Below are 11968 nucleotides of genomic sequence, written 5' to 3' on the forward strand. Positions count from 1 at the left end.
AATTGCTTTATATATATATATATATATATATATATATATATATATATATATATATATATATATATATATATATATATATTGAGATTGTATCCTGGAATCTTACCAGAGGACACTGGAATTAAGAATTAAGATTAACGTCTCAATGCCCAGGGGGACAAAGGCAGCTGATCTGAGCTACCTATGGGAAAAGGTGTGCTGTGGAGACAGGTAGTCTAGGGGAGAGAGGAGAAGTAAACAGATATCCTCAGCATTTCTGTTTCCGAGTCTTTGGCCTAAGATGCTTTGAGTGAATCTTTAAAACATCAGCCAAGTGGTTTGGGGAAAACACTACGATTTAATGCAAACGGTCCTTCCTAAAACAGTTTCTAAAGAACCGTGCAACAGTGTAATCCCTTAGCACTGAGGGACTCCAGGGCGCCCGCCAGCAGCCAGGCTCCACCTTTCTTTAGGCCTTGATTCCTTTAAGCTGGTTTCTGCTGCTTTTTCTCAACCTGTTATGACCAGGTTTTCTTCATGGGAATCTAGTCCTTACCTTTCAGAACGGGAGTATTTGCTCCATGTAGCTGCTTGTGTTCCGAATGACTGGGCCAGCGTTGCGGACTCTAATTTCTGCACGTGGATTCATGCTGCCTGCCTGTGTTGCTAAGTCTGCTTACGAGCCTGTTGACCCTACATCCGTTACGTAGGATGCTTGCTCCACGACACGGCACGTCCTGTGTGCTGCGTGGGTTCTCCACAACAGAAAACTCAGAGGTCACATGTTGCCCCATCCTTCACATCACCAGTTCTGCTCGGGACATCATAGAAAGGACACCATTGTTCCAAGCCCCAGAACACACACCACTCGGCTCTTCCACACTGCACAGGAAACTTCCACGCACGCTTCTAACTGAAAGGCTGTGGGCCGGAAGTGAGCATTTTCACCTGCACCCCTGCCTCCACACGACCATCTCTGTCAGAGCGTCCTCGTGGCACGTGAGTGGCACACTGTACGAAGGGCACCCGGGAAGCACAAAGAATTACCGCAGAGAATGGAATCGGGTCAGCATCCCCTACCCTGCTTTTTACCTCTCTAAGTGGACATAACATTCGATCAGGAGGGCTCTGTCACCCCTTCACTCAGGGCCTCTGACACCCGTGAAGCTCTAAAGCCTCCCGCTCCGATGCTCTCTCCCTGGTCAGAAATCATTACCTGTGGGCCCTAAATTTCTTTCACATAAACTTTTTAATTTCTTTTTTTTACAAATATAATACATTTGTACAGTATACAATTAGAAAACACAACTGAGCCTAACTAAAGAAGAAAACAAATCATCATTACCAGCCAGAGATTCCCAATCCTAACCGTTTGGTGGATACTGTCCCATTTACATTTCTCCTCAGCTACATTTTTAACAAAAATGAAATTATAAAGTAATCCACAGTTGTCTTAGTTGTCAAGCAGGTGACATGGCAGGACAGCACATCGCTTACTTTTTGGTGCGACCTTAGCTGAAGAACTGAAATGTTACAGAGAGCTTTGGAGCTTCCGTCAAAGCCATAAATAATTATGGTGTGAGACCCGCACTACCTCTTGCCAGCCTGTGGCTGATTACTGAAAGGAGCAGAACTCACCAGCAAGCAGAGAAATCCCTTCCTCCTGAGAAACCCATCCCCAGAACACTGTCACTCAGCCAGGATGCATGGGACACCTCATTCACAGACAAACCTCTAAGTCTCCCACAGGCACTCGTGACCACACACCTGCGGGTGGGAAAGTAGAATAGAGTGGAGGCCATGTTGTTCCAGGTGAGAAGAAAAACCAGAACAAGTGCCAGAGGCGCAGAGCAAAGGCTGTGCCCGAGGGGGCACACCCCGCACACCACCTGTCACTGCAGCACAGCCATGTCTCTCATGGGACTGCAGGTCCTCAGCAGGGACCTTGCGCCTCCTTTTTGCTTTTCTTTTTTTTTCCTTTTTTTTTTAAGTGCCTGGCACTTAGTAAAGATTTGCTGAATGAATTTAAGGGCCGCCTAGAAGCAGCTGAGTTGAAACTGGATCGGCAGAAAGTAGCCTGTGTAACACACTACAAAAAGGATGAAAATCTAAGTCTTGCTTTGTCTTGTGCACCTGAAACTAATTAAAAATAAATAAATAAATAAATGAAAATTTACAAAAAAAAAAAAAAAAAAAAAAAAAGGATGAAAATCTGATTACATTTCTTTAATTTTAACTGTCCCACTGTGATTTAGGCAGAAGCCAATCCTGCATATGCTGAAGGGAAGTGTTAATAAACAAGCTGGATAATATTAGGGCTCCAGGTTCCTTAATCCGATTTCTTAACACACACACACACACACACACACAATTGATTTTCCAACTCCCAGTCAAATATATTTTCACAAATATCTGTGTGTGTTATAAAGGGCAAAAATGGACAGAAGATCCAAGACACCCGATGTGGTATATTAATTGCAAAGTGGCCCCCAACTCTGTCCCATCTGTATCTATGACCTTTGGTAGTGACTTTGCAGCTTCTCCCACTCCTGATCTGGGCAGTGTATTCCCCACTCCTGATCTGGGCAGTGTATTCCCCACTCCTGATCTGGGCAGTGTATTCCCCACTCCTGATCTGGGCAGTGTATTCCCCACTCCTGATCTGGGCAGTGTATTCCCCACTCCTGGATCTGGGTTGGCCTTGTGACTTGCTTTGCATAACAGAGCACAGGGGAGTGAAGGTCTGCCACTTCCAAGTGGAGGTCTCAAAAGAGCTTGTGAGCTTCTCGTTCCTCAGAACTCTGCCCAGTCACCAACCTTGTCTGCTGGATGAGGGGACACAGAAGGACATGTGGCTCTGCCACCCTCATTCCTCCAGCTGACAGCCAGCCAGACTTGTGACCAGCCAGCCTGGAGCCATGGAGCCACGCTGCCATGTGAACACAAATGCAAATTAAAATGACAATGAGGTATCACTACATACCTATCAGGGTGGCTAAAAAAAAATAATGACAAAGCCAAATGCTAACGAGGATGAGGGAAAACCCTCATTCACCCACTGCAGGTGGGAATGTAAAATGGTACAGCCACTATAGAAATCCGTTGGGCAGTTTCTTAGAAAAACTAAACATGAAACTACCCACCAATTGCACTCTTGGGCATTTATCCCAGAGAAATAAAAACCTGGGATATGTCCAAACACGAGCCTACACATGAATGTCCATAGCAACTTTATTCATAGTAGTCAAAACTTGGGAACAACCCAGAAGTCGTCTGACAGAAAAGTGATTAAAAAGTTGGACTATCCCTCAGCAATAAAACGGAACAAACTATTGGTAGAAGCAACAACCCAAATGCATCTCCAGGGAATTATGTTGTGTGGAAAAAAGCCAACCCCAAAAGGCACATGCTGTGTTTATATACCACTCGTGAAATGACAGAATTATAGAATCTAGAAAACAGACTGGTGGCTGCTGGGGTCACGGCTACGGGGGAAGGGTAAGAAGAGAGGAGACGCATGTGAGAGCCCAAAGGCGGGCACGTGGAGGCCCCCGTGGGGGTGGTGATGTCCTGTATCCTGCTGTACGGATGTGGGCGCCCTGGTTGTGACACTGTACTGTTGTTCCAGGAGATATTACCCTTTGGAGAAACTAAGTAAAAGATCCAAGGGATCTCTCTATATATTATTTCTTAAAACTGCATGTGAATGTACAATTATCTCAAAATAAAAAGGTGAATTTACAACTACCTACCTGAATGGTTTTGGGCAAGGGACTGAACTGGTTTATAAGCCCTAATGTCCGTATAAAATGGGGATAAAACAGTGCCTCTCTAATAGGGCGTCAGTGAGACGATGAAATGGAATGATATTTCTAATGCTCGAAGGACGATTAGTATCTCATACGTGCTTTTATTGCTATTATTAGTAGCAATGGTAACAAACAATACACACAAATAGTTACCAAAAATAAACAGTCAGGTAAGTAAATATTTTTTGTTTGTTTAAAGTCCAGCCAGATTTTGGGGGGCATGACAGCAAGGCAGACGAGCAAAGTGCTAAACTTACTCCATGCAACTTTTCCCCTCCTCATACTATGCTCAAATAGTCCCTACCACACCTAACATGAAAATGCCTCATTATTTTTCTAACTTCCAGTGATAGAGAAGCCACTGTCTTTCAGAGTAAAATGTAATTGTAAAACTCTACCTCAGAGGTTGACATTCCAAGCTGCACACCAGAATCATCTGATAAGCATGTAAAAATAAAGAGTAATAGTTTTCACAGGTTGGCATTTCTATATCACCTGGAATGATGAAGAGTGATATCTCTTCAGTGTGTAGCTATGGGCAACGCTTATGATATTTGCTTCTCGGAGGGTGTCTGAATCCATCCTGAGTACAGAATAATCAAGCTGCATCCATCCATCCATCCATCCATCCATCCATCCATCCATCCATCCATTTAACAGATAATTATGGAGCATTTGCTATGTGTCACGTACTATATTAGATGCTACAGCTACCACTGTGAACAAGAGGAATATGGTCTCTGCCTTCATAAGACTTACACTCTATCAGGAGAATAATATGATGGTTTAATTATCATGAAATGTACAATAATGGCCATTACAGAGCAGAGGGAATCTGGGAATACCGCACTAGGCATCTATGCATCTGAAAGGTTATCAGTGTAAGCCTCGCTTCCGTACAACGATACACCATGAAAACAAAGCTCATTTTTTTTCATTTACATAATAAAAATGAACACGTCAATTATCTGCCACCATCCAAGAGTATTCTGGTCTGGTTAAGTACTTCCCAGAAAGCTAAAAAAGTATCAGTTTGTGCTAGAATTCCATTTAAAACTTTCTAAAAACTAAATCCTTCTAAAATGCAACAAGATGTACGCTGTCCTGCATCCCTAGAGCAGACAAATGGCCCCTAGTAATCATTACGAATGCCAGGACCACACCCTAACTTCCCACTCTCCCGAAGGTATGGAGGGGACCACAAGTCTTGCTGCATGCTATGGCCACCGGCCGTCTGGGTCCCGCCACCCCACCCCCGTAACCAGGGACCGACTCAGCAGGTTACCCAGTGCGCTGATGGGCTGTCTCCTTTAGAGCCCCCAGACTCCACTGGCACTTGTCCCTACTGCCTGCCTCTGCCATCAGCTACACTGTCCCCTTCCTTGGATTCGATTAAGCTAGATTTAAAAAAAAAAAAAAAAAAAAAAATTCCCAAGGGAACCCAAACAACAGGCACCACACATACATTTCACGTAAAAAGACTCTTTGCCTAAAACAAAGTTCAAATACACAGGATCTGTGGGAAATCTTCTCAGGGAGCTAAGAGGGACCGTGATTTCCTGACTTTACTTCCAGAGTGTTAAAGTAGAAAAGATAAAGAAACCAACACAACCCGCCTGGCAGCGAGCATTACGTTGGTTAAGATTATATAGCGTTTCTCCCTGCAGAAAGCTCAAACACTGATGCTGTTACCTCATGTATCTTCTCCAAGTTCCTGAGCTACAGAAAAAGGTGAGCATATTTATTAGTAAGAGGGAAGCTCTGACTACACAAATTCTCAGTGAATTGCCCAGAGTCAAGACGCCTGGGGTCTTCCTCTTCCCTGCCCTCATTTTATTTCCAGGAAACCACGCTTCCACAGCAGAAATGCCCGCAAGAAACCTCATTTTCCACTCAGATGTAAAGAAACAGAGGTAAGGAAAAGCAAATTCCTCAGAACTATGATCAATTTAAAAAAAAGTGTAACAGATGTTTTCAGTCTGAAGGAAATCACCTTTATTTCACACAAGGACTAATACAGACAATACCTAAAGCCCACAGGAACATACGCACCCTCATCTTTCTGCACCGTCAGATGGACCATCACCCTACCAAACACCTCGTAGCTACTTCAGATTCATGCGGTTACTCTCAGGGCATTTTCCACACTGTGACAGAAAAGCATCCACTCTATTCCATGACAGTATATAAAACTACCTACACACTGCCACACAAACGGCGCTCCATTCGCGGGTTGCAAACCACAGCTCCCCACTCACTGTCCCGGGGTGCCCAGCTCACTTTGCTGCATCAGATGGGATTGTGCGCAGATGAGTTGCCCTCTGCTGGGACCCACCTCTACTTCCTGTTCTACTAAAGGGACAGTGGTTCCTTTGTCTCCTCATTTATGTCTGCTGAATCACCCAGGAGTTCTGCTCTACAACACTATGACATCACTTTCCAGCCCAATCTGTGTCACTTTCCAGCGTCCGTCAGTGCACTCCTACTGACTTTTACAGGAGAGGGGCTGGGAACAGGGTCCCAAGTAGTCGGCAGTAGAACAGGAGGAGACGAAACAGTAAAGTAAGAGCATGCATCTCTCTGCCCTCCCCCAGGCTTCCTCCTGCAGATCTAATTAATCCTCCTTCGTCACTTTTTCTACACCCAATGTCAAATAAAGCTGGCTTCCTGGTGTTCAATGCACCTGGGTGTGTCTGAGATGGTTGTGATACTGAGATTGAGTGTTGGCAAAAGTCTGAAGAATTCATCTGGCCACATCTCCATTAAGTGAGAAACTCCTATATTAAAGCAGCTCAGGGGCAATGTCAACTTCGTTACCACTTCTGTCTCCTCTCCGTTTGGAGCCCCTGGATACATGTAAGCTCCACGTGTAGCCTTTTCCATTTGTTCCACGCATACCTGCCTTCACTTTTCCCTTCCTGCCCGGGTGTGCATATTGGGAGCTACTGGTGACAGGACGGCCAGGTGTCCGTCTTCTGAGATCACGGGGAGTGGGTAATGAGCTTCCTTTTAACTGTGGAACTTGAGTTTCTTCCTTCTCAACTTCTTCACCTGGTCAGTTAACCACGGGGCAAATTTGATTTTAACTCCCCATGACTATTCCTATATCTCTTTTAAGTGGGAGACGTGGTAAGTACTAAACAAGACAAAACACTACATAGAAAAGTAGAAGCACAGCCTGGATCTCTTGCCGCCAACGAGCATGAGCCAGCGGTGCCCATTTTCACCAGATGGAAGTCGATTCTCTGGGACAAGCAACCACTTGGAAGGCTGCGTCCTGAGAAGGCACTGCTGCTGGTCGCTAGCTGTGGTAATTAGGCAAGATATTTATTCTCTTACCATTTACAACACCAAACAATACTCCTTCCAGCTAAGGTCAGAAGGGATTTTAAGGGGAAAAAAACTCCCACATTACATGAAGCCTGTGAATAGGCATATTTATGGAATAGTTATATTTTTGTTAATGTACTTAAAAAGGTGTCTAAATGGTCCAATCAATTCCCAATTATCCCTCCTAATAGAATTGATTGATACAATGGAGAGCCTAAAAAGACAGACCGTATAGTTTAACTACTGCTCATGAACCCAGTCTCTTTATTATTGGTATATGAGTGCCTTGAACATTCTTCAGATTTTAAAGAATTTGTCATTTCAGAGCAGTTGAGAAACTTTGATCTTTGAGGGTCAATTTGTTGAACCCTCTTATTTTGGACCCAAGGGAAATTCGGCTCAAAATTTTAAGGGACTTGCACAGTTGTTCCATGGAGGAAGGAGTTGGGCCTCCATCTCACCATTTCAACAGGCCCTGAAGTGCAGCCATGAGGACTGTAGTCAAACGCCATCTGAAAACCAACTAGTTGCCTCTGTGTCTTCCCTCTCAGGCCCCGTCCTTCATTCAACCCTCAGGCCTTCTTCACTCCGCCAAATACCAGTAACAAATACCCACTGAGAACCTCCTACGTACAGTCTCAGAGTGATTCAATAGTCCAACTTAAATAGGACTTAATGTGCTTTTATCTTTCTACGGTTTGACTGATAGCTTCCTTGAGGAAATAATTAGTAATTTTGATTCAAAGAAGACATTATTGAAAATGTTGCTAGCCTAGGAAAACCAAAAGGCTTCTGCAGATCAATTATGCAATAGGGGGATAACATAGCAACTTAAAAATAACATGTGAGCACAGGCTAGAAATAGTTATGTGCACTGTCAGAGATCTATAAGACTCATGGAGAATGGGTATCCTAAACGTATGAGAATCTATCCTATTCCTGAAGAATTCAAAAGGAATTCCAAAGGAAACAGCTTCTCACAACATGCCTTAGCAGCACCTTTGATGTTTACCTCTCTCGCCACCATTATAAAACACCAATTTAAAACCTGCCCACTGCAGTTAAATAGGTACAGTGGTCACTTTAATTTTGCAAAACTGAGGTCAGTAAAGATATAAACAGGGGGTATAGTGCCTCTCAAGTGTCACCCAAATATAGCAGAAAAAAAATTTCTTCAAACCTACCTCTCCCTAATCCCAGCCCATACCCTGAAATAGCTACAAAATATTTTTTTAACATAAAAAATTAACCTGATTGAGAGAGAGAAATCCTTCAGACGTTTATGCAAGAAAACACTGCTGGAACAGAAGGCCTTACATTCCGCAATGAAACATCCTCATAAACCCAGCTGAGAAATGAGCCCACTTGTAGCAGCACAACCAGAAGCCAGGATAATTACAATAGAAACACTTTATTTCAAATCATGAAAAGAGTTACACTTGATCTTCTTATTAGCAGGGTCTGTGCAGACAGCAACATTTGCTGTGAAATGTAAGGGCAGATAACAGATGATTTGAAAGGGGATTGTGTAAATCTAGTTAAAGAGCAACTTTAGAAGATTATTTTCAATTACTAAGATAACATCATGGCTCTTGGGGGAAAAAAATGGGAAGGTTTGTTCTTTACACCACCTACAGTGTACAAAATCTAACAAAAACACCTGCTTTCAAAGCAAAAGTGTCAGCCAGCAGCTAATATGCCTTCCTCCACTCTGCCCTCCTTCTTCAGGTCATTTTCAATTATGTGTAGTACTTACTCATCGCTGTGAACAAAAAGCCATTTTAAACCAGAGCAACAGCTTTAAAAAAAACACCAACCCCTTCAGAATAATTACTAAGGCTTTATAGATTTCCAAGTGCCAAATATACATACGCTGGGCGACCCGTGCACGAGGGCTGGGTCACGCAGAAGTGTGCCTGGTCTGTGGTTGATAAAATGGCATTTGCTTCGCCTGTCAGGACACTTACCTGAGAACGTCTGGGCCTCAGCCCAGTCACTTCAGCTTAACTAACACAGAGGGACAGACACACCCAGAGTCACGCATTGACCATAATGCAAGCGGTGCCTGTAGCTGATGAGTCGTACGAAATCCCTATGCGTCACATTTTTCAACATGGATTGTACAGAGGGTGCAAACGACGTATTTAGAAGGAGAAGAAAGAAAACCCAAATACGCCACCAATAATGTAGTGGAAAGGAGAACATCAAGCGGGAAGCAGGAAGCCCCTACCTTCCAGCTCTGTCACTTATAAGCGACATGAGCTTCTAAGTTTCATCGCCTCGGCTCTTACTCCCCAGCCACGTCACACTGCTCTTCTGAAACGTTCTGTTTTTCTATCTCAGCTCTGAGCGACGGTCTCTCCCTGGAGGCCCTCTGGAGCCCAGCCAATCCTCCCCTCTATGACCAGCTCCTCAATTCCCTGGTCAGAATGACTCATACCTGCCTGTACGAGCAAACCTCTAACACGGCACCGCGATGCTGGCCGCACCGTGAAGGTACCCACACCCATCCATGTCCTGTGTGGCCTGTGCTCCGTGAGGGCGGGGGTCGCCTCACTTCGTACATTCGGAACTGTCATAACATTAGGACGCACCCCGTAGCAGTTTGCGAACTAAAGGGTGAGTCAGTGAAGGAATAAATAGCAAGCTGACTTCACCAAATTTCAACGTCGTCACCTTTGAAACAGGGATAACGATTACGGTCCAGTCCTGATGATCAAAAGCTGACCCGGGGCTTTGCACCCGGTTGGGGGCTGCAGCAATGCACGTAGGGATTATCATAAAGATGGTCAGAGTAAGAAGTCACAACGTGCAAAGAGCGTATGACGTCCTTACGTACAGCAAAAATGTTGTTATTCCCCACACGTACCACATGCCAACACGCAACTCAAGTTTAACATTTTTTTTCCTCAGAAAGAGAAATGTAAAATTTAGCAAAAGGGAACACTTCACTGACCAAAAACATCTTCTAGTAACTCTAAAACTAAATATCAAAAAGCGCGAGAGGCATGACAGTCGCTGCAGCGTGTTTCTCCTTCCATTAATTAGCCCCATTTTCCTGCACAGATGTGTGACTAGAAACAGACTCCACTGTGCTGGAAAGCGACGCAGGCCGACCTCATTTTATTGCACCCCGTTTTGTGTTTCACGGGTATTGTGGTTTTTACCCATTGAAGGCGTGACCCTCCACCAGCACAAAGATGGTGACTTGCTTTACCCAGGGGTCGGGGACCGAGCCGCAGTCTCCGAGGTCGGCCTGTGGCTCCCCATATGGCCACCTCACAACTTTTTAAAAGCAAAACAGCATTTCTCTGGAGTCAAAAGGGCTGAGGCAGCTCTTTGAAGAGAAAAAGATAAGTAGGGCTTTTGAGAGTGAGCAACAGCAAGATAACAATCTCGCATTTCGGCTGTAGGTAACGGAGGGTCCATATGTCACGCATTTCTCTTCAAACACCTGTGGTCGTTCTAACCCAGATACTCTCTTATCACAAGGAAAAAGAATTCTCTCATTCCATCAAGGCCACTGCTGTAGCAATAATCAACGCTAGAGCAGTTTCCTTAGTGTGGGGAAGCAGCGGGTCACAGCCGTGCCCTCAGGCCCAAGCGTCCTCTCAGGCCCTGGGACAATGGGCTATTGTCACAGCAATAGCTCAGCTGTGGAACGATGGGCTTTGTACACTGAGGTCTAAACACTCAGAAGCTCATAACTGTTCCCTCATTTATACTGATTCTTTGAAGGTGACAGACACTCTAAGATCATGTTCAAGCCCCAATGTCCCTGTGGCTCAGAAGAGCTGAGCAGGGCTAGTGTCTAAACCCATACACGGGGACAAGGTCACGCAATGGCCAACGTCCTGCAATCTCATCACTGGACAGGAGGGTGGGAACGGAGTTCTTGCCACACGGATGAAAAGGCTGTCCCAGCTGCAAGTTACCACAGCTTGTTGGCCCAGCAGCTGCCCAGCCACAGCTGTGTCCAACTCTCCGTTCACCCAAAGATATTCACACTCTCGCGGTGCCAAAATGTGTCTCTTAAACTACAACAACAAAAAATGCCCAATTGAAAATAACTCTCTGCTCTGCATCTTTCAATCGAACTGAAGGACACTTCAGCAACACAGGGCATGGGCATCTTGAATTAGCAGAGAACTATTTTTAACACATGAAGGATAAGATATGAAATTAGTTTCACGGGGAATGAGAACCTTGGAGATTATTTACTTTGCCTTAATTACTCTGACTCGCCATTAATTTAGCTTTCCTGGGGTACTAAATATTTCACGCTAAGATTTAGAGACTAAAGAGACGTGAGCACAAATTTGGAGCACTGGAAGTCTGCAGCGGCATCTTCAACGCTGAGGCCCAGATGCCCCCACTGGGCACCAAAGGCGATTCGCGGATGCATTGCTCAGTGACATCTTCAGCTGCTGTTTCTGTGTTGTTTTAAGCCTGGGACCAGAAGCTCTGCCCCGAAGTATGCTAGGAGCCAAACTTGATTCAGCTTCTGTTTTATTCCTCAGCCAATAACATCACTGGTGCTCACAGCCACTCACAGCGACTGCCAAACAGGGCGGGCAGCAACTGCCTCAAGCCAAGGAGAGAAAAGTTGAGACTGCACATTAAAACTTTTTAATGATCAGTGCAATTGGACGATGGAGTGAATTCCAATAAACGTGACTATGGAGACACTACAGCAGGTTTTCTGTAATGGCTTCATTAGAGCACCGGCGGGAAAGAATGCACTCAGCTCCCAGCAAAGCACTTAGAGCGGGCAGGGTCTGCCATGTACAGCTGTGCACGTGCCAAAGCCCTCTACTCTCCCCTGTGGCTCTTACTCGACTGTCCGCTGGCAG

This window comes from Rhinolophus sinicus, chromosome 16 (assembly GCF_057876585.1).
Source record: "Rhinolophus sinicus isolate RSI-liver-muscle chromosome 16, RSI-T2T, whole genome shotgun sequence".
Taxonomy (NCBI): Eukaryota; Metazoa; Chordata; class Mammalia; order Chiroptera; family Rhinolophidae; genus Rhinolophus; species Rhinolophus sinicus.